The 24,188-nt window shown below is 41.9% G+C and overlaps 1 long non-coding RNA gene across 1 annotated transcript; it reads right to left on the reverse strand.

Annotated features, from left to right (window-relative positions):
• Window positions 1-23,568: 23,568 nt before the first annotated feature.
• Window positions 23,569-23,960, reverse strand: LOC139433015 (uncharacterized). Its single transcript, XR_011642579.1, has 2 exons — window positions 23,815-23,960; window positions 23,569-23,702 (listed from the first exon to the last, which is right to left on the reverse strand). It is a non-coding gene; the product is annotated as an uncharacterized lncRNA (long non-coding RNA).
• Between the last annotated feature and the right edge of the window lie 228 nt (window positions 23,961-24,188).

Here is a 24,188-nt window from a genome sequence, read left to right on the forward strand (position 1 = left end):
TTTTCTAGTGCTTTCTATCTCCACACATTTCAGTTCGGAGCTAAGAAGCTGCTCTTTGAATCTGCAGCTACTAGAACAAAAACAAAACATTTAGCAGAGATCTGTTTATGTGGTTAAAGTGGCTGGTGGAGTTACACTGCCTTTTGAGCATGCAGAGTGCTACTCAGCCTTCCTTTGAGCGAGATGTGACCAAATGCTCATCAACCACCACATTCATCCCCTTCATGTCCTTTGACAAATAGCACTGATCACATCTCAAAAGGTCTCATTTGGCCATGCGTAGTATCCGGATGATTGATAATAACGATAGCTCAATTGCAAAGCTAAAGTTGCCCCCTTTTCGTTGCAATCCTCTTTATGCAATGAGTGAGTAACCATGTAACCTTTGTGCCAAAATAGGTTCCCCACAGGAAAATAAAGCACTTGGAGAACTGTGGATCTAATGATAAGCCTTTCAGATAAAGAGGATGGATACAGTGTCGGTACGGCAACAGCATTTGGTGCATCCGCTGCGTCTTTTCCATTACCAATCCCTAAGAAAAGAACAGACGTTTCTGGCATCCAGTCCAGGTCACTGACTGTGCGTGCATTGTCTTCAGAATAACCCTCTGATTGTTCAACTTCTTGTTGTTTTCCGAGCCTGACCACTAACGCCTGCCTTCATTTTTTATAAGACTAATGGACTCCTTCACTCTCTCCTCCCTTGTCAATATTACCTTTCCGTGCTTCTTGTCTTATTTATAGGCATGCGTTGCCTCTGGTAATATCCACTGTCTGTTCTGGAGAAGCACACAACCAGCATAACGTGAACATCAGCTGCAGGGCAATTACACCCCCCCCCCCCCTCACTTCTCCAGGCACTGATTCAGCTTTTCCATCCACCGTTCACATCCGCACGGTCCTTGGCTCTTCCTGACAAACGCCCACAAGTGACCTGACATGTCACAGGCTTGACTTTCATTCACGGTGACCAAATGAAAACACATTTAAGGTGGAAACTGACCTCAGCCGGGCTTTTCGAACACATGGAACCTCCATTGGGAGCGGTGTTTGTATCCATAGATCGATGCTGCTCTTTGTTCAGTGGCTTCACCGTTTTGCACGGTATCATGAAAAGAAACATCCAATTAACTTCCAGTTTAGATTTTGTTCTTGTGTTTATTTTGTTTGGTTCAGATGAGTGTATATTCAGCAGCCAGGAAGTCTCACTTCCTTTTTCTAAGGACTGGAACGACCTTGCCTGTTTTCCACAACAAAGCAGCAACAATGGTAATTCTGCTGCTGTTTATTTTCTCTTTGTGTTAACCTCCTGTCTGCTCTTTCCTCTCTAAAGCATCCTTGAATGAATCCGTCTGTTTTTGCTGCCTTATTTCTCATGAACTGTTTGTATTTGTATTTTGTCTCCTCACAGACTCAGCAGCCTTCTTTGGCCCATCCTTGTCTTCCTTTATCCTGGTTCCTTCTCCTCCTAATCTAGCATTCTGTCTGCATCCACGCCTGCCCTTGCCCTCCTTCGTTCCTTTAACCCTTTTGGCTCAGGTTCAGCGGCTATAAAGGAGGCGCACTTCTCCAGGGTCTATATTGATCCGTATCACACAGGACACGCCGCTTGCTTTGCTCAGCAGCAGAAGCTTTTAAAATGGTTTGTGTTCGGCAGCAAGGTCATCAAAGCAGAAGTGTCAAGGAGGCAATGGAGTATTCAATTGTTATATGAAGCTGTGTAAGTGTGTGCATGTGCATGTTTTAGTAACCACACAACATACATATATGTTGATCTAACCAGTGTCAACAACAGTGGTTAAACGTTGGAGCCAAAGTGAAGGGCCTTAATGTTACAATGGTTTGCCTTCAAGTGGGCGAAACAGTAAGAGATTCATAAAGTCCCACATCAAAGGAGACAGCTTTAACCCATTCTTGCCAGCTTTGTTTATAATTGCGTTATGTAATACTGCATACATGCATTTTCTGTCAGCTCAGATTTTATTTCTGCTTTTTTAACTTTGGTATGTGCTCATGTGTGTTTGCTTGTGGGTGTATAGGCTACTGCCTGAATACACTTTATGACAGGCAGGTTTCCCTATAAATGTTTTCATACTAAATATCTTGGTTTAATAATACACTAAGTTGAAAGTCATCTTATTGATATTTATTTTCTCTTTTCTTCGGTTTCTGATTACATATTTTTTACAGGAAACTATTAAGAATAACGAAATACACTTTCAAACTACCCCTCACAACCCTGACTACGTTATAGTACGTTTTACTCAAATGCCATGACACATGCTGCACTTGCATTGTGAAATGATGTTGCATAGGCAAAGCTCTGAATAAGCCTTGGTTCTACATTATACATCAGCACATGAACCTGTTTACTGGTTGGTCCGTAAAGGCTGAGTGCACCCGAAGAGCTGCATCATTAGAATATGTTATCCCATTCCTGTGTGCCGTCAGCCAGCTGAGGAACAAGTCTTCAACACGCATGTTCTGAAGCCATTTTAGTTTTTTCTGTGTGTGTCTGGTGAGTATCTTTCCAACGTGGTATCCAGTATAACCAAATACATAAATGGTTAAAGAACCTACAAAACGACCCGACAGAACACCTGTTGGGAAAGTCAACAACATGGCGTACTATTGGCTATGTATTGACTTAAACGGCAAGGAAGGACACATAATGTCTCTTTTACTGCCACTCTTATTATCCAATGTTTTTAGAGTAAACCCCGGTGGACAGGTTTGTATAGTTCCAAAATCCTGCTACGACCTTTTCTTCTTCAAGTTAAGATTGCATACACTACTGCATAAACTGTGGTCAAACATGTCTTATTGTGCCATAATCCTCTCAAAGTGGAGCAATTCACATTGTGTGCACTAGAAATAATCCGAGTGTGTACTTATTAAAAAAAAAATGAAAGACTGCTGTGATTTACTAAACAACTGACTATGATCCAGGGGAACGTTTCATGAACTCTGGTTCACCTTGTAATCCTTTGTTGGTGACGCGTTTAGTGCTGTCCAAAGACATGGTGATTGAGCGCACTTAAAATGATCATTTATAGCATCTGGTGCAAAAAATATGGTTTACGTTTTTTCCTCAAAGTCACACACTCCACCAAAGAAAAAGCCAGACACCCATAAACCCAACACATCGCAGTGCCTGCCGCTTTGAGGACATACCAATGTTGCGCTTCCTGTAACATGTGCTAAATCATATCTTCTCGTTGTGAGTCTGGGTAAAGTAATGACAAGGTTCCTCCCAAGGTGAAGGACATACTAATTCACTCTGGCACAGCATTGTTTTGATGTAGAGATAGCGGCAGGCAGAGGTGAGTGATGGAGCTGTCCGACAGGAATGAGAGGAGGCCGGGCCCTCTGTCACAGCAGGACAGACAGATGGGGCATCATGGGAAACATGCCTGAGATCATAAAAGACTCTCCAGGACATAATGAGAGAGTCCAGGTTGGGGGGGGAAACTCCCAGGAAGGCATCACTTAACGGCTGCTCAAAAGCAACTGGTGAGTCAGCGATTTCCACCTCGCTTGTGATCACTCTATCTGTGGCTCTATTCGTGTGATCCTGACAGACGTGCACTCGCCAGGACCTTTGGACTACCGGTAAGTAAAACAGAGTCCTTTTTGTCTTTGATTTGGGTAAATGACATCTTTACGAGGTTGCATCACAGACGGATGGTCCACCACGGCACACCATCAGCGCCGGATAAAGGGGGATTGAGTTTCCAGACTCTCTCAGCATGTCTTGCTCTCCTTCTGTAACACCCATTTATGAGTCACCTTGTCAAAGTCTCTGAAGCCAGACAACCTTATTTCACTGTATGGACATGTCTTTGTTTCTTCATACTCACTCAAGGGGAATATTTTCAAGGTCTAAGGTGGAACAAAAGACTGAAAGAAGAAATTCTAAGCAGAAAAGAAAATAAAGAAGCCAAGCAAGAAGACAGTATATATATATATATATATTTATCACGTATATAAAATTATCACGTTTACGGCGGTAATTAATTTTTTGAATTAATTGCGTTAAAATATGTAACGCATTTAACGCATGTGCAGAATGGCCCGCCCCATACGTGCCACCAGTGGCAGCGCCAGGGTATGGCTGAAAAATGATGTTAAAGTAAGCTAAATAAAGTCTGCCAACTCACGCGGAGTAAATTGCACAGACAGCAGTTAGTAAGATTGATTTCAGTAGCCACGGTTTTGAAAACTTTTGTCACGTAGTGATCGTCTTCTCAATAGAACATCTTTGATAACGGCGTGGTGTTGTTGCAGGAAGTCCCGACGGAGAATACTCTTGCTGTAGTACAGGGCAGAGCCATATAATAGTAATAATATGGCTCTGGTACAGGGGTGCACATAACTGGTACGCAGGTTATGTGCGTAATCTGAAATGCGTACCGTCACTTGTGTCACAAAGCGCATTTGCGTACCGACGTACTTGTGAAGCTTTTCCAGAAGGCGGTTAGATCACCGGACGACAGAGTCGGTCTCCGTGTGCACAGACAGGGCTGCTGTTAACGTCGGTCTGTACAACGGAACTGTGCTAAAACTACGCCAACCGGCTGCGGAGGGAGACTCCCCCCTTCACTGGAGAACTGCGCTAAAACAGCTGATCACAACGTTCACACTCTGTGGTCACGAAGTACTCCACTAGCCGCCCCCCCCCCCCTGTCGACTTTCCTGAAGTACTCCCCCGTTGATAGAAATCAACACGTAATGAATTTAGGCTGCGGCCCCACGAGGACGAAAACGGCTAAACGCATAGGATTAACGCAAACGCAATCGCAAACGGCTTCCGTCCACATGCAATAATTATCCGGATAGTGTCTGCCCACACGAGACCGCTCCGTTTAGCTCCAACCGCTGGAGAAGCTGCAGTACATATGCAGGAGCCTGTACGTGGCGCTGTAACTTCCTCCACAAAAGCAGCGAAGAAGCATGGTTGTCATGGTTGGCCGAGGGAACCGGGCAGAGTTTTTCGCCAGTCAACGTGTATTAAAGTTGAAATCTTCCGGACACAATTATAAAAGTGTCGGTCAAAGGTCTTCTTTGTTATTTATTGAGCTTTAAAACAAATGAATAACGACTCTATATAATATAATGATAAAATACACGGAGCCTCTCTTTTTCCTCCCTCTCTTCGGACAGCGCCAGTCTCATGCAGCAGCTGATCCAGTAATGAGTGACCCGGCCGACAGTAAAAATAAACATATTTATAACTAGTTTAGGGAGTTTGAGAGGTAATTAAAATAGCTAAGGGCGATGATCTGACTTGAAGTGTGTGTTTTGCTGCAGCGGGAGGAGCTGCAGGTGGGCAGAGCTGCGTGTCTCCGTCCTGTCAGATTAGACTTCACTCGCGAGAGAAAGATAAATAATCTGAATTCAGGGTGCAGTTTACTTTGACGCGGGGGTGAGCAGCAGAGGTGGGGAGAGGCGGGGCTATTGCCTCATCATTATTGCTGTAGATGTTGCACAAACAACTGTAGCATGGTCAATAGCGTCCGGAGCACGATAGCAACTCTGCGATCCGCCATTGTTGTTGTTGTTGGTGGCGAAACACTTCAGCACTGGCGCGGGGTAAGCGGAGGTGAGCAGAAGAGGTGGGGAGAGGCGGGGCTATTGCGCAATCACTATCAGTGATCTGAAAATGTCCGTATAGGGCGCACACACGGAGCTGTTTGACCCCCCAGACAGTGGCGTATGCATTTCTATCCACCTTGGGACCCGTTGTCGTTTCCTCAGTCGCTTAGTGCCGTATTCGGTCGTCCTCGTGTGGCCGAACGGTCTATATGACACTAAACAGTAACGCAAACGACCAAATTCGTCCTCGTGGGGCCGCAGCCTAAGACCCCACGGTTTGATGATTGATAGGTGTGTGGGTTGACTTTCATTTTGACACGCAGAAAAATGTTATAATAAACATAGATACTGTATGTTAAATGGATATATCCGCCATCTTTCATTTATCTTTCCATTCCCACAACAATATACATAAATAAATGGCATATTTTGGACATAGTTCTCATGATTAATTAATTTTTAAGCTGTGATTAATCTGATTAAAAATGTTAATCGTTTGACAGCCCTAATATAAATATGACAAGACACAGACAGGTATCGAATGTAGCAAGAATGAATGCCGTTACAAAGCAAGAAACCCATATAACACAATTCAACAAGTGTCCTTTCACTGCAGAAACAGCTACGCCACCTCTCTAGCAGAAGCATCATTACTTCATAAAATGACAAGAAAATATCAAAAATGTATTATTCATTATAGCCTATACTCACCAATAAGTTTGATTATTTGTACACAATCCATCCTCCTTTCTTTCCTCAAGAAGACTTCAATTACTCTGTTGAACAGATTATCTGAGTTTTCAGTTCCAATAATAAGACCTGTTCTATCGCCGTGGAGACTAATGCTGGAAGTCCAGTCTGTCCAATCATTGTTGAGCTCCGTGTCCCAGCACAGTTGCTCGTTAAGCTGTGGATCCACTCGGGCTTCCTCAAAAGTTTTCAAATGCACCGGTGCTTGTAAGTGTCGAGCTGTGATTTTGTGTCAAGTTTGCAAACCCTCTATGGCTCCAAACACCAAGTGGATCAGTGGAGAATATCAGGCATTCCCAGCAGTGTGCAGCACTCTTCGGAGGCTGGGAGGTACCGCTGTAGTTAGTGAGTTGAAGTGGCGGACAAACACCTTTCCCCGGCTGCGACAGGCTGGCTAGCCTCACCAATTCAATTTCTCCTCCGCTGTCAGCCATTATTGGTTGAAAAAACAGCTTTAAAATCTACACGGAAATATATTTTTATATTTATATTGCGCAGGTTTCTAAGTGTGCTACAGATGCTGTTTGCTAGCTGGTCCACGGCGGCGCTACACACGCTAGACACTGTTCGCTATCTCCGACAATCCAACAAAAGGTGTGACGTCATCGTACGCCTGCTAGATGCCCCTGGTGTCGCCAACTCCAAATCTGAATGGTGTAAAATGAAGAGAATAGACTATTGGATATCATTGAATTTAATGCAATGTAATACAAGTCAATGAATTAAACTATATTTAAAGGTTAGTCAGTGAATCTGACAGCGTTTAGGCAGCAGAGAAGACCCATCACTGATACTGTACCGCACAGGCCTACAATGCGGGTTGCATGGCCTCGTATCATGAGTACACGTTTGGCATTATCATATTGACATCCAGCATTTATCAGATGCACTCCCGCTCTGTGCAGATTCATGTGAGGAAGCTTAACGTCTCCTCAATTCTGATTGTCATCTAGCTGGCCGGCTGTAGTCGATAGAGCTTTTCAAAGCTCAGCTGAAGAATTCTGGGCCACTGGATTTCAGTGACAGGGACTCCCTGTCCACAGGGCACCGCTCACCCCCGCCTGAACTGCATTCACTGTCCTAAGCATCTGCATTTCATCTTACTGCCGCTCATACTGAAGACTGGAAAGGTCATCCATGAAATGCTCTGTGTGGGATGATTCAGCTCTCTGTTCCCTGTCACCCAGAATGGTGAATCCATATGACTCACTTACAGCCCTTCATTTCATCAATGCTGACTTTGGTGCTGTACATTTTTCAACCCCCAAAAAACATATATTTTCTTGTTCCATCCAGTTTCAGGAATTCAAGCACACAACACTTTGTTCAGCTGATATATTTAAATCATGTTAAAGTCAGAGTTTTCAAAACGCCATCTCAGCTTACACCTTGTCTGCAGTGGTTACATCCTACAGCCAGGCTACGGTTCATCTTGACAGCTCTTCTGTCAACACAGCGGTGTCAGAGCACATTACACATCGATAGATACACGTGTTCGTCCGAAGACCTGAAGCCTAACACGAGGCTTCAGGTGTGAATGAAGCACAAGCCATCAGGCACCTGAGTGCAGGTGTGCACATTGTCTGCAACCTTTTTGGGTACATGATTACAAGATTCACGTTCTCAGCCGTGCTGGAGTTGACATAACACTTCACCGCTGTAGGGGGCGCTGTGAACACCATGGGAAGTGTAAGAGCAGGCCAGTGTAGAAGAAGAAACCAGCAATGCTGTTAATAAATACAAGGTTTCCGTCGGATCTGTTGTGTCTCGTCAAATGTGTCAGTTATGTTTATGTTTGTCATTTCCTGTTTTATTTTGTACTTGCCTCTTGTCTTTCATTTCAGGCCCTGTTTCTTTTACATCACATCACATGACACGTCACTTGTTAGACGCTTTTATCCAAAGCGACTCACATACTCAATGCTGAGGGCGATCCCCACAGGAGCACTTTGGGGTGAAGTGTCCCAGGGACACAACGACATGCTGACTGCAGAGGGGTTTGAACCTGTGACCCCCTGATCCCAACACCAACACACAACCCACTGCACCACACGCCTCTTCCTCCCCTTGTGTGTTTTTCCCGCCATCATCAATGTCTGCCCCCCCCCCTGATTGTTTCCATGTGTGTCACTCATGTTTGACTAAGGCTCAGAGCTGTCAGGCTGTTACTCAGGAGGAAGAAGAGATGCAGGAAGCACGAGTGAAGTCAGGACGTGTTGAGACGTCTCGTCTTAGTGACACAGAGGACCTACAGCAGCGCGTCACTGTGCTCTCTGGAGACAATCCGGAAAACAACACATATATTGTTATACAAATGCATTTCAGGGTTAGGTGATTGGGATATCTGTGACATCCAGATGGGCATGGGGTATGAAGCCTTAACACATGGGGTGCCCACTCTACACCCTCACTGTACCCCCGTTTTAAGAGTGCCTTGTGGGACCATTGAGTAATACGCTATCGTTTGTTTGAAAGACAACCCAATGGAAAAGTAAATGATACTGAGAAGTTAACAGTTTGGGACACAGAAGATGACACGTAGAAATATGAATGATTCTCATTCGTTCAGTGATAGGTTCAACAATCTATTTTGAATTACAATAATGACAACAACATTCCAGGGAGGAGTGAACAGTCCCGTAACTAGTGCAGAGAGCTGGTTGTGACTGATAGCCAAGCCTGTTTCCAGCTTGCTCATGTTAGCAGTTAGCTAGCTACTGTACATCATGTGGTTAACCAACTAGCCCTGCAGATAGTGACCACGCGTTCTTACATGAATGTACATACAGGCCTTGCATTTAACTAAAGAGCTGAAAACAGCTGTTTCACGGACTGGCACAAGAGTTGATCCCATCCCCTGGTTACTTAACTCATGTGTATCTGCTCGCTGGTAGATGACCCTCCCATGTGAAAGCACACCCTATCCCCGGTCAGAGTAATTGCACCCAAAGTGGACCCTCTTCCTCTAAGTGCAATGCATTAGCTGAATGTTTTATAAATATGCAGCCCACTCGCCCTGTGAATACAGTACAGTAAAGACAAAAGGAGAAGTGATAGAGGCACACCTCTCTAGCTTTTCCCTCCGTGTCTTTTCTGCCAAATGGAGCAAGATGGACATGTTTAGCTCTCTGTGTTGACAGGTGGGATAGGGCTGAACTCAGGCCTGTGAGTGTAAGGGAAGGCTGGACTGCAGGGACTTCAGCCGTGATGGAGTAAGTGGCTTCTCCTTGAGCTAAAGCATACAGATCAGGTGTCCCTTAGACAATACTCCCGGCTCTAGAGCTGAAACAAATGTTTCTTGCACTTCCCTCTTCAGATAGAAGCTGTTAAAAATAGCCCCGTTCGCTCTAACAGGAGAGTTGTTCTCCAACAACAGCCACTTTCTGCCAGGAGAATAATTCAGTTTATTTCTGTATTTCTCTGAGTATCGAAGTGGACTTTGTTTTAAACTTTAAACCATACATTCACTTTCCTGAATACTGCACATTCGCAAATATAAAACGGCACATTTCACTTTGATGGCAGCCTGAGGAAGGACACAAGTGTATTGTGCAGTTATCTGCATGACTCTCAGTAAGTCGTGCTGCCCACAACGTCATGGTTACTGTAGAGAACCAACTTGTACACGAAGTTCTTCACAATAAAATAAATGATCTTATAATAGATAATGTTATATGGAAACATTTAAAGGGCTGTCCCTGTTCTATATAATATAGAACATTTTAATTGAGCAACGTATCCAATGTTTTTGTTAATCAATGAAAATAAGATAAGAAAACATTAAATCACAGCCGATGTGATTGGAAAACATAACCTGCATAGTGTGCTGCAGCAGATTCAGAACCCAGGCTCTGGATCACCTTCACTAGTTTGTGTTCGTGCCGGCCTCATGTAAAGTGCTCCACTGAACACAGCGCAGTACTTGTTCCGCTCATTCTCATAACAAAGACCCTGACATCAGAGGACACCCGATCTTTATTGAATAGTCTGATGCGAGAAAGTGGTGGAGCTGCTGCTGCATCGCCCCGAGGAGAAGCCTGTGTCCTTGTTCCACGGAGCAGAAGCTCACCTTCATACAACTGGGTGAAGGTGAAGACTCTCTGTGGCAGAACCACGTGTTTAACTCTCATGGTCAGTGTCTGCACGTGTTGAACCCGACTGGAGCTGCACAATCGTCCAAACAACAAAACGAGCCTTTGACCAATCAGTGACCTTATGCTGTGGCAAAGTCTGGCGCCCTATCCAGTCACTTAGGCTAACCTGTTTGCTGTTCATTGGGAGGTATCTGATGAAACACTTGTTAAATAGAAGAATGGCATTTTTTTCAAAATGTACGTTTTTGTTTTTTTCAACATCCCAACTAACGGTGATTGTTGATTGCAAGCATTTGTGGGTTTTGCAGAAGAATATTGCATAGTCATCAATGTCTTTTCTCTGCGATAGGGTTGTCCCAACCCCATGTTTTGGTTTGAATTAAACATTTTATAAAATTACATTTAAATACATTTCAAAGCACCATGATTACATCGCCCTGCAGACTGGGATTACATATGGTTGAATGTAGGCCTTTAATAAAGTGACTCTGTATATTCACATCCATCCATCCATCCATCCATCCATCCATCCATCCATCCATCATACACAGGTTACTGTTCAACAAGGTTAAAACCTTTCATTTCTAAAGAAACACTTAGACAAAACCAAAGCAAACTGCACATGTGTCGAGCTCTTGCACGCACAGTGCCTTCTTTTTCTAAACCACATGCAACTGGCCGATGCAGGGGGAGGAAACCCAGATGTGGGACGGGCAGGCTGAGACCCCCCCGACTGTAGCCTCTTCCACCTTTGGCAGAAAGAGCTGTATTGATTGGCAGGACTGCTCACGATGGTACATTTGGAAGCTTTTCTATCTCACTGCAGATGGGGGGGTTAGAAAAGAAAAGATAATCCTAAGAGCATCCTCACAAGCTGTGCTGAACACATCCTTCTTAAACCAGCAGGAGCTGCCCCCCTTTAGTTCCAGTTGCAGGAGGATGCTGAAGTGACAGCCACTCACGATCAGACACACGTAGGGACAGATGCAATGCTGGCGACAAGGCTATCAACATCTCTGCCAGCACTTAGCTCGCTAAAAGGTCGCCGTGCTGACCTTGCACTGACCACAATCTGAGGGGTTCTAAGGCGATCAGAAAGGAGGAAACGGGCTAATAGGTTCTGGACAGTGGTGAGATGTCTCGCTGTCACACTTCATCTATCCTGATGCATCAGGATTGTTTCGCTGCTCAGGCCAGACAATTACTGTCCTATTCCAATCTACCCCTCAGCCCCACTGTAATGAAAAAATAATTAAGAGGCTGAAAATGAGTTTTCTCATGAAATGGATTTGGTGGTTGAACACAATCGTACTTGGCAGATGGCTACGGGAGTGTGTTTTAATGCAGCCAAGATAGTTAATCATGTACAAGGTGTACTTGGCAACAAACTTTTACAGCCATTTCTGTCAGTAAGAGTGATAGCAAGCAGTTAAACAGGTTTAAAGGGGCCCTATGCTTTTAAGGGTGTTCCCTTGGCTGTAGTTCTCCCACACACTCCCCCCCGCCTGAAAGGCCTCAATTGGACTCCTTTGTTCACTTCAGTAACATAGTGACATCACTATGTTACACTCGCACTTCTATTGGCTAGCCCTGCAATACATTGTACATATAGGCAAAGGGGCGGGACATCTCTAAGCGGTAGACGAATCAAAACAGAGCCGGCCAGCTAACCAATCAGAGCAGACTGGGCTCTGGTTTCAGACGGAGGGTGAAAAGAGCTGCTGCTTGACAAAGGTCATGTTAGGGTTCTGTCAAATCCTTTTTTATACAGAGCAATTTAATATGTAGGGTTGTTATTAAAAAACAGGAGACACAAATAAGGAAAGTCAAAGCAACACAACATGTACAAGACGAATTCAAAGAAACACAACTTAGATCTAGATTGTTCTACATACTCTTTTACCCAGTCTCCCGCTTCTAAACAGGACAGGTGGGTGTGGCTGGAAACAGGGTTAGCCTATCAGCATGATTTGGTTTGTGTTTTTTGTTGAAAGGGGAGAATTATTTTCGTTGAGACTCTTTTGGTGATAAGCGGTCACGGCTACGTGCTGATATTATTGAGAGAAGGGATTGTTTGACTACAAATAGTTTTTCTGTCCAAAAGAAAATACCTTGATTTCAATGAGACCACTGCATCTTCCCAGAAGGAGCCTCAGCACAGATGTAACCACATTTAGTTGTGCAATGCCTCCAACAGTTTACTGCAAATATATTAAAGACATGGCAGGAAATACATCCGCAGTGTGATAACTCTAGAGGTAAAAAGTCCTGTCTCAGTGGAGAATTACACCCACCAGGTGTTCTCACTTACGCTGCCTAATTGGATCCCTTCTGAGCAACGTGTGGGCGTGTACTCATGGTGCCTGATTTACATCTTTCTGACCCTGTCAATAGTGTCCCAATTCAGCTGCATTTGTAGACCGTGTATGTCACATCTGCGGAGAGAAGGCTGTCCCAATTTGAAGACTATACTATAATCTAACGTCCCCAGCTGACCCAGAAAGCGACGCAGCTTCTGGTCCAGGCTCTCGTCACCTCACGCCTAGACTACTGCAACTCCCTCCTGGCTGGTCTACCTGCATGTGCCATCCGACCTCTGCAGCTCATCCAGAATGCAGCGGCTCGTCTGGTCTTCAACCTTCCTAAATTCTCCCACACCACTCCGCTCCTCCGCTCCCTCCACTGGCTTCCGGTAACTGCTAGAATCCACTTCAAGACACTGGTACTTGCGTACCATGCTGCAAATGGATCTGGCCCTTCCTACATCCAGGACATGGTTAAACCGTACACCCCAGCACGTGCACTACGCTCTGCATCAACCAAACGGCTCACTGCACCATCGCTGCGAAGGGGACCCAAGTTCCCATCAGCAAAAACAAGTGGGTTTGCTATCCTGGCTCCAAAATGGTGGAATGAGCTCCCCATTGACATCAGGACAGCAGAAAGCTCACACACCTTCCGGCGCAGACTGAAAACTCATCTCTTTCGACTCCACCTCGAGCGATAGAACTACTAACAAAGCACTTATATACTAATAAAGGACTGGCTTATCTAAAGCCAGTTGAGTAGCACTTGAAATACTTGGCTCTACCTGATGTACTTTATGATTCTGTTTTCTTCAAGGTTGTGTCTTCCTGGTCGAATGTACTTATTGTAAGTCGCTTTGGATAAAAGCGTCAGCTAAATGCAATGTAATGTAATAATTAGGGCCGGGACTCGATTAAAAAAATTAATCTAATTAATTAATCGAAATTAATCGCATTTTTAATCAAATATGTTAAAAATGTTTGTAATGTTAACTACTGTAAGTTGGTCGAACGAATGCCTCCTCATCCGGAAGCTGACCGAGCAGACCCGAGCAGCAGTCGAGAGGAGCCGAGCGCATCCGCGAAGCACACGTCAGAGTTCCCGTTAGCCGGCAAATCTAAATATCTTCGGTCAAAATAATTTCCCTTTAGAGCAATACCGCTTCAGTTGCGCCACTTATGTGACAGACAAGAAGAGTATGTGACAGACAAGAATAGTCAACTCTAATGTCTAACACTTAATGTGGAGAAAGAGATGTCCTGTGTGGGTTGATTGTGCGTTGATCTGTTGGTAATGCCTCGGGGTTCCGGTGGGCATGTAAACAAATGCATAATGCTGCGCTATACTTTGTGGCCTCATCCGGTTGCATAGCGACACTTATTGTGTAGTTGTCTTTTAATAAGCAGGTAGTCATATCATTAGCTAGAACTAGCTGCATCTGATCGATATGGACATAAACGCGAGTAAAGTCTAATCTGACGGGAGAGAGAGATCAGCTGCTGCTGACGAGTCGAGACGCAGCTCTGCATGACCACATGCCGCGGTGAGCGGAACAAAACACACACTTCAGGTTAGAATATCACACGTAGCTATTTGAATTACCTCTCAAACTAGCTAAACGAGTTATAGATATGTTTAGTTTTACTGTCGGGTCACTCATTACTGGATCCGCGAGCTGCATGATACTGGCATAATAGATTGCCCGATCGGGCAACCAGCAGGTGAGGCTTCATTGCCCGAGCTAAATACTAGATGGCACCGGGCCATCGGGCAGTCGTTAATGTCGAGCCCATCCAGTGAGCCAGGGAGTTGGTTATTTTCTCAGACGTGGACTTATTTATCCTGGCCCTGAAACCAGTCATCTGGTTGAGTGTGGGTTGGGTCAGGGTGTGGTTCCTTGCACTCGGAGTCGGGCTTACGTCCACGCTAGCTGCTACATGCTTTGCATTTAGGTGATACTTTAGGCCTGATGTGCTGCGGTGATATGCACATTATTTTTTGCATAATTTGCACACAACCGTGCTCTTATCGACGCTTCCATCCATCGGTTTTTTAAAACAAAATGTCCCATCCACGGGGTCACCAAAGCGGTCTCATCAGCTTGTTCGTTCATGTTTGACTGTGTGTTTGAATGTTCACCGTGGTTTGTTGTTGTTTGAAGTCCCATGCTGAAGTCATGAACGTTAGTTGGTGCTCCAGTATAATCGGTACGCCTGAAACTCATCCAGTGAGAAACGTTCCGCTGTGCAAAAATAAGTGCGATTTAAAGTGCGATTAAAATGCGTTAATTTTTTTAACGCGTTAATTTTTGTGTAATTAATTAATCTTAATTAACGTGTTAAAGTCCCGGCCCTAGTAATAATGGTTCCCATGTTGTATGTTATGTTTCATGCTATGACATAAGCACTGTGTTTTGTAGTTTTTTTAAATGTTTGCATTAAAATGAACAAGTGGTCACATTATACCCACCATCTGTGCATGCACAGTCATTTGAAGATTGACAGGTAATCTCGGTTTGTTAATCAGCATATGTGCACTCAATTTCAGCCTTCATTACTAACATAACCTCTGCTAGAATTGCAGTATGTTGGTTAATGTGGATACAATGAAATGATCAGTGTGTGTTGCAGCACACTCAGCAGGTTGAACACCAACATTAAAGATGTCCGACATACAGGAGAGCTGTGACTCAACACAGACCCCACCATAGGAATATGGTGTTGAATAGAGCTGTTCTTAGCTGTTCCTAACTTCAGACATTTAGGCGGCAAAATACACAGATTTCATATTATCTAGATTAGCACATGTGCACATCACTGGACTTACGGTCAACATAAAGCTGGTAATATTGTATGACAGAATATGCAGACTGAAGGAATTAGGTAAAATAAATGGATTTATATGATCAATTGTTCACGTGTTCATTAGATTGTTGTCAACTCCAGAGCCAAAGTATATCAACAATGTTTCTTCTAACTTTTCATGTACAGTATAGGCATTTGGTTCAGTCACAAACTGAAACGTTGACTTTGATTAAATGTATTATATGAACAAATTTCACATAACTGTATTAGGTAAGTTGAAAGCAATAATATTAAGTTGAACATATTTTAACGTCATATTATTGCTTTCAACTAACCTTATGTGAAATCTGTTGACATAATACATTTAATTAAAGTCACATTTCAGTTGTTTCAGTGTACAGTACTACAGGCCGTAGACCAATGACAAAGCAACCCTGTCTCCTAAAAATTACGTTCCCACAGAACTAAACTGCATTCTCAATTACGTTTAGCTGAAAACGTATTTTCTCCCACGTTATGTTTGTTATGAACGTATGTCAAATACATTTATTTTCTACATATAGAAACGTATTTTCTCCCACGTTAGCCTACGTTCCTTATGAATGTATCTTAAATACGTTTATTTTCTACATATCTTTGCCATTTACTGTCTTATAATAATGATAATAGTCATTTTATAAATATCATTTTAGAGCACACATTTGAAATCGAGAATCGGGCTCGATATAGGGTTAAATTAAAATCAGTAGGCGAGGCTGTAATTTCGCCAGCTGTTACTCTCATGAGCGAGGCAGAAACTAATAGTTTTAACATGACAAAAAGCTGCTGTGTCGTTTATTGCACCTCAAACATTAAAACAAATCCACAGTTACGTGTTTCTGTACTTCCTCTAAGAAGAAAGGACAGTAACAGAAGATCTCTGCGGCTTCAGGCTTGATCGCCGTTCAAATGACAGCGTTGGTTTCCCTAAAAGTGGGCGGGGCTGTAAAGTGACGTAGATTTTACTCATCTATTGATCGCCTACTGCTATATTTAAACATATATCGAGCCCGATCGTCGATTTCCAATGATTTAATGTAATTGTTTGCCACTCTGGCCATTGAATATCGAAAAATCCATGGTTTTCTTAAAGGAGACCTATCATGCTATATTTGAATAATATATTGTAGGGCCATACCTATATAAGGTATATTTATACGTTTTCTTTCTCAAAATACCAAACAGATCATGCATTTTAGCCATGCCTCATTTCGCTCTATTTTGCTCTCCTCCACCTGTCTTTGCATGAGCTGCAGCTGACCACGCCCCCTTGCAAAGGAGGGGCCGAGTTACGAGCCCCATGTTACGAGCCCCATGTTACCATGCCACGGCAATATGGGCATAGATATGTCTCATAATAATTTGTGTGTAAATATGTGATTTGTAAATGTAAAACACCATCCACAAATGCATTTTTAAAAGATTTGCAAACTCACAAATAAATGTGCAAATGTAAAACGGATCTGCAAATGCGCTAAATATTTTCACAAATAAAAAAAAAGATCTGTGAATATCTCTTTAACATTTACAACTTTCGATCAGGCATTCGTGAATCCAATTTGTATTTGTCGAACAAAAATGCGCTTGCGGATCTCAAATCTCTGCTCGTGGATCTCACATTTCTGCTTGTGGATCGTCTTTTTACACACACGGAATTTTGAGACATATTTTCCGCCGGTCTCGGCTAAAATCGGTTATTTTCGGAAACCACGTGATGGCCTGCTGATGACGACATTTCCGCATGATTTCAAAGTAAGAGCATGATGGTTTGTTTAATGCTCTGTTTTTTTTATTATAATGAACAGCGGAACACAGAGTGTTTGTTAACTGGGTTTTTAATGCACTTGGCTTTTCTTAATGGTTACAATAATGCTATGAGTATATATATCTGATATATATGAATATATCTGAAGCAAATTATGTTTCTGAAGATGTGTAGTTAATTTCACCCTTCAATGTAGCATAAATGTGAACTCTCATTACAGGAACAGCCTTCTCTTAAAAGAACCTTCACCATTTTCTAGAAATAATTCTGGCTGTTAAAGGATATACTATGTAAATAAATAGCAATACTTGTTCTGACAGAAGATAAAACAAATACATAATTAAACAGTGTGCTTTTATTCAATCATTTATTCAAATAAATGGAAAATATAAAACATGAATAATTGTATCAGTTAAAATAAGCGCTTCGACATAGTTAACATTGCAGGAAAGCAATATATTAGTACTTTGACAGGCTTAATATTTATCTGTAGATAGATACCACCAAAGCTTTTTTCTTTTTAAAAAAGAAGACCTTAACCTATAGTATTCTTTAATGTTTAATAAAGCCTTATTAGTTTTTCTGTTTTGCACATCCTCCTATTAATATCTTTGTACATCCAGCACTAAACAGTTTTATTGTAGAGATCACTTACAGTATCTTCTTGATTTTTTCTAATCAATATTTATATCATTGACCTTATACTTTCGTAGTAAGGCAAGGCACGGCAAGTTTATTTATATAGCACCTTTCAACACAAGGCAATTCAAAGTGCTTTACAAAAAACGAAAGACATTAAGAAAATGGCATTTAAAATCAGTCATTAAAAATAAAAGCTAATAAAATAAACATAAAAAGAAAAAATACATGGATAAAAGTTACAGTGCAGTCTAAGATATGAATAGTTCAATTAAAAGCAGCGACAAAAAGAAAAGTCTTCAGCCTGGATTTAAAAGTAGTAAGAGTTGCAGCGGACCTGCAGGTTTCTGGGAGTTTGTTCCAGATATTTGGAGCATAATAACTGAACGCTGCTTTACCATGTAGAAGGTACTTTTACTTTTATGTCAATGATATAAAAGTATGTACTCTTAATATTTTTTTCATGAAATTATACATAATTTCAACAACAAAATTCAATAACATGCTTTAACCACTAGGTGTCCCTTTCTACCAGCTGTGCACCGTTATGGTGTAAATACAGCCTATCTATCATTTGGATCAAATATAAAAGCCAAATTACTATTGATACTGCAAGGAGACGTATTGTGTGAAAATAAATGGAAGATGTTGTTTAATTGCTGATATATTTATGATCCACGTCACGTTTTCAGTTTTGGCGGCAGTTCCTCGTGTTTGTCTAGAAGTCTTCTCATCAGGGCTCTATAAATAGAGAACTACGGCAGATGTGTAATATTTAATGCAGCCGAACCGTGTATTACAATGCCGTTATGTGATGACTTTCAAGTATTATTATTTTTTTTAATGTTTTCGGATTTCACATCACATAAACACCAAATCCCAACGTGCATTGCTGCTAAAACATCCAATCACCGAGCTGAGGATCTTTCCTACGTCTGTTTCCGGTATTGTTTATGACGGATATATTTTGTTATACACACATTCCTTCACATTTTAATTTACATTTACATTAAAGTATTTTGTGAGGCTCTCTAAACAACATCACGTCCAGTAATTCCACAACCACACACATGGATTAACATCGATTTAATACATGAATGTAGCCTTTGTTTCTGCTAAAAGAGGTGTCGACCAGCTGGGGCAACAAGAACATCGGCAACATTGAGTGTGACTATTACAACATAAATCATTATTATATTAATATTGACAATAACAACCGACCCAGCAGCTTTTTGGCACGATACAACTATTATGTTCTGCCTCGCTCATGAGAGTAACAGCTGGCGAAATTACAGCCTCGTCTACTGATTTTAATTTAACCATATATCGAGCCCGATTCTCGATTTCAAATGTGTGCTCTAAAATGATATTTATAAATGACTACTATCATTACATTATTATAAGCAAGACAATAAATGGCAAAGATATGTAGAAAATAAACGTATTTGAGATACGTTCATAACGAACGTAACGTGGGAGAAAATAAGTTTCTAGCTAAACGTAATTGAGAATGCAGTTTAGTTCTGTGGGAACGTAATTTTTAGGAGACAGGGTTGGACAAAGTCACTGCAAATATTTTGTTCTTGTTATCATCCTTGTTGTCAGTGATGTTCACTTAAAGAGACGTACATTTGGCATACTGAGCATTTAAGGGTTAGTGTCTACTGTCAAGGACTCTTTATTGGGATTAAATCAGTGTTACATTAAATGAACAAACCACCTTTGAAGCTGAGTTTCAGCCTTCCCAGAACTTCTCAGCTGTTCACAAAGTGTAAAGATACTCTTCATGATGGTAATTGCTGCACCTGAACACATCATCAGTTCTGATCTCTGTGAGGCAGGGCCTTCCCTTGGGGGGGGGGGCTGTGTTCTTGGTCCAAATCCTAATTTAGGAAGCATCTTTTAGGTGGCTAAGGGTTGTGTGTTCTTCCTGAGTCTGAAGGGCTCTGTCAGTATCAGTGTTCCAAAACCCAGCCAAGGGTACTGTTCTCTGTGAGGCTGTGGGGATTCCTCTGCAGACAGTCTTCACCAGGCAGCTTGGGTCCAACTCGGTGAGGAGAGGGTAAATGCTTGAAATGTGAGTTTGTAGTGCAACACAAATCCAGCTGGACAGTGAAACCTCAGCACCTGAAAGTCCTGGCACCAAAGCAGATGCTGAGTCAGCAGTATTGATCAGCAACTTCAAATAAGAAGAAAACAACCTCTGCCAGATGCAGGGCTCCTGAATACACAGGGCCCTGGAGTGAGTGCTCTGTGTTGTTCACTTTGTTTTTCTAGCATTCAGCATTAGCAACCCTGTGCTCATATGTACCTGTCATACTGCTGTTCCGGGAAACTGACACACTGGAAAAAGTGAGCTGAAAGCTTTTGCAACGGAAAACATGAACTTTTGCATCTGCATCTTTATCTAATTCAGTTCATATTGATCTGCACCTATATTCTACTGAAAAATGCATAGACCATGATCGATAGGTGACATTTTAGTTCAAGCTAAAACTAACGTCATAAGGAATTAGGAGAGAATGTAACAACATTGAAGTTGTACAGATTCTGATTAAAGCAGCTACACTGTAAAACCTTTTATCCGCAGCTTCGGATGCTACACTGTTGAAAATCCTTCATTGGAGATATCTGGGTGCCGGATGTTTTACTGTGCGTGTGCATTTTAAGGTCAGACTTACATTCGTGAGACTCAGTAGTTGTTTTTACGATTTGGATGTGTTTGTTCTTCTTTTGGCATGTCTGCAATGACATTCATTCAGCCCATTGATTTAGTTCTAGTTTATATTTTGGAACCATTACTGTCATATTTTTGACCAACACTAAAGGAAGATACTCTATTTCATTTGAAGCAATTTCAACCTTCAATATTTGTGGTCATAAATTGATGAATTTCAATGTTTTACTTTCCCTCTAGTGGTGCTAATATATCCCACTACAGGAACACAGGGATTTTAGCCTTTGCAGACCATTTACATGCACACAAACCTATATGGCCGTTACAAGAAAGGGAAAACCCCAGAAAGACTAATAAACACAGATGATGTTTCTAAATGTCTAAAACACATGCAGTACTTGAACACTTCTAGGAGACAGTTGAAGCGTAGTGTCATCTCTGTTCTCTGTTGCTAAAAAAGAGGAGGAATGTGTCCTTTAATCTTTTGCAGTATCTCATAGGATAGCAGGGTTGTAAATACATTGAAAGATAGCGAACACACTGTGCATGTTTTAAAGAAGGGTCTGTGTGGCTCCGGTCAGTGGAGCAGCTGTGAGCTGTTCATGGTTACATATCTCAGTATATCCAGTGATCGAATGACCCAATGTTATACTTCTCTCTGTTCTGCACCGTGTAAGTCAAAACAAAATGTTACTTTGCTTCTGGACTTGGTATCTGGAGCTTTCATTGATTTCATTTAATGGACTTTTTTCAGATGTATGTTTTGAACATTTAAAAAGGGCAGAGGAGCTCTGGACAAATTAGATATTTGATTTAAAGATATTTGCGTTAGTGCCTACCAAGCCAATAAGTCATCATCACATTGTTGGTTAGTGTTTCACAGGCCTTACTCTAGCTTTTTATCTTGGACTCTTTTTTAGGATCATGAAAGATAAACTTGATTAAACAATGACTAATCAGTTACCCTGATTACGTCTTTGTCAGTTAACTAATAATTTAATTGACACTTAATCATTTTGGCACTAGAGAAGAGTACATTCACCAAATAAAGAGCACGTTTGCTGCTTTTTGAACCGCAGAATCCTGATACATTTGGAAATCATTTACCAACTCAACTGATGTTATGTAATCATAAATACAAGTTGTAAACCAATCAATATGCCACTCTGTCTGGAACAGGAGGAACTCTGGCACATTTTATTGAAGTCCATATTTCTGTGTTTTCAGTGTACGTGAATTAAACAGTGAGCTTTAACCAGCATCAATAGGTTGTTTGTAACTTTGGGGCAGTGCGTTGATTAAGAAACACATCTGCAAACAAACAGTTATTAATCATGCACAACAAGTTATGAATCTGCTGTCATAGAGCGGTGCAGGGATGACGTATGTACCCGGACGTAAGCTGCAGATGGGTTCCCTCGACAGAAAGCAACGGGATTTCTCCAGAGGTCTGTGGAAAACAAGCTGTTTGATAAATGCACGTTTTGTTCAGCCGGATAATCTCCACACGTCTACCCTACTTTTATAATTTCCGAATAATAAATCTAATCGAATTCTATAAACGAACTACAGCAGGGTCGCACGATCTTCAACGTCACGCCAACTTAAGATCGATGTTCAAAAATACAGATTCAAAAAGTTGAAGCGTTTGTTTTAACAGTGTGCAGGAGGCAGGTACTTGCTTTCAAGCAGAACAGGGCAAACAAACTTAGCGGGAGTGTTTACGTGTTTGGTGTAATGACGTACAACGTCCTCGACAACTTCTGTAGTCCTATTCAGCCACTTGGTAACAACCAGAGCTATTTAATAGAAGAGTTACGACACCGGAAGTCCAAAAACGGTTATCGTCACGTGGTTCATGTAGACGAGGGATCGTTCCCCGGAAGTTCATGGCGGGCAATGTGAATGCATTGATAACAGGAGATAGAACTACGATTTTTGGTCATTATTAGTGAATAAAGGTTTTGATTTGCAATATTTATACAACAAATCGATATGTGTATGTATTTACATCAATATGTTTTCAAAAATAAAATCGAATTTGCTAATATTAAGTGATAATATTAGGATTAGTGTGAACAACTAGTTTACATGTTACTAACAGTGCCTTGGTTAAAGAGCCTGTTGCTGTTTATTTATAGCTTTGAATTCTTTCAAACCAATATTATCTTCTTAAACTTGTATGGTAGTCAGGAGCATCACTTTCTAATGTTTATTGATACATTTAGAGGGAGGGGATCTAAAGTAATGCTTTAAAATGCAGATTAGATTAATTTCTACCACTTTCTTAAATTCATGGTAGTTTCAGTAATCCCCTGGTAACTGAGGACACAAGTTATCTAAATGACTAATGTCATCTTTATGGCTTTCAGAAAGGACAGGATATGATGATGATGATGATGATGATGATGATGATGATGATGATGATGTTAAATGTGTTGCTTTAGGAACATCCATTGCAAATACATGGAATTCAATAAACATAGAAGAGCATATCATGCAGTTTGTCGGTGCCTTTTCCTCCGTGTTGTCCTGGTTTGCTGTGCTGCCTCCTAGTCTCCACCATGGTTTGCTGTGCTGCCTCCTAGTCTCCACCATGGTTTGCTGTGCTGCCTCCTAGTCGCCACCATGGTGTGCTGTGCTGCCTCCTAGTCGCCACCATGGTGTGCTGTGCTGCCTCCTAGTCGCCACCATGGTTTGCTGTGCTGCCTGGGGATGCTCAAATCGCTCAGAGAAAGGAGTACGAATGTACGGCTTCCCCACTGACACAGAGCAGAGGAAAAAATGGCTGGCTCAAGTCAGCAGGAGCAATTTCACGACCAACAGCAACAAAATATGTGATTTATATACAAACACTGCATTTGCACTTTTTCACAAAACGAAAACCACACCATTGGGAGAGCTTAATGTTTTGTTTAATACAAAAAAACAGGGAAAGGCTTGAAAAACACTGAGAGTTGAGACTCAGGGTGCAGGGTGAGGGTCTCAGTGCAGGTATTCAGGCTCCATTGAATCCCCCTCTGGTTCTTGTGCTGAGAGAGGGAGCAACAGACAGGAGAAAGGGTTATACACACCTATATAGCACACCTATTGCCTTGGGGAGATAACGTGTTTACTTATATAAAACGGTAGTATTAAACTTACCTTGTGTTTTCACTCTCACTTAAGTCCCTCTCCCTTTGCCATCAATCCAGAATCAGCTGAGCTGCAACATTATACAGACAGGTAATAATCAACATAATCACAAGGACACAATATGGCTCTGCTAAAAACACTCACTCTTACACGCACCAAAGTTATATTTATCTAATATTTAACTCCCTCCACCCCCGCATACAATCCCGTTTAGAAGCCCCTCTTCTCCAATTCAACATGTTGGACGGAATGACATTAAGAGAACGGAATGTACAATTAAAAGGCTGTTCAACGTGTGTTGCTAACTTGCTTCGGTATGCTATCTTAATCTGTTATCTGTAAACGTTCCCTAAATCTACTAATTTAGGGATAATCCACTGACA

This window comes from Pseudochaenichthys georgianus, chromosome 24 (assembly GCF_902827115.2).
Source record: "Pseudochaenichthys georgianus chromosome 24, fPseGeo1.2, whole genome shotgun sequence".
Lineage (NCBI taxonomy): Eukaryota > Metazoa > Chordata > Actinopteri > Perciformes > Channichthyidae > Pseudochaenichthys > Pseudochaenichthys georgianus.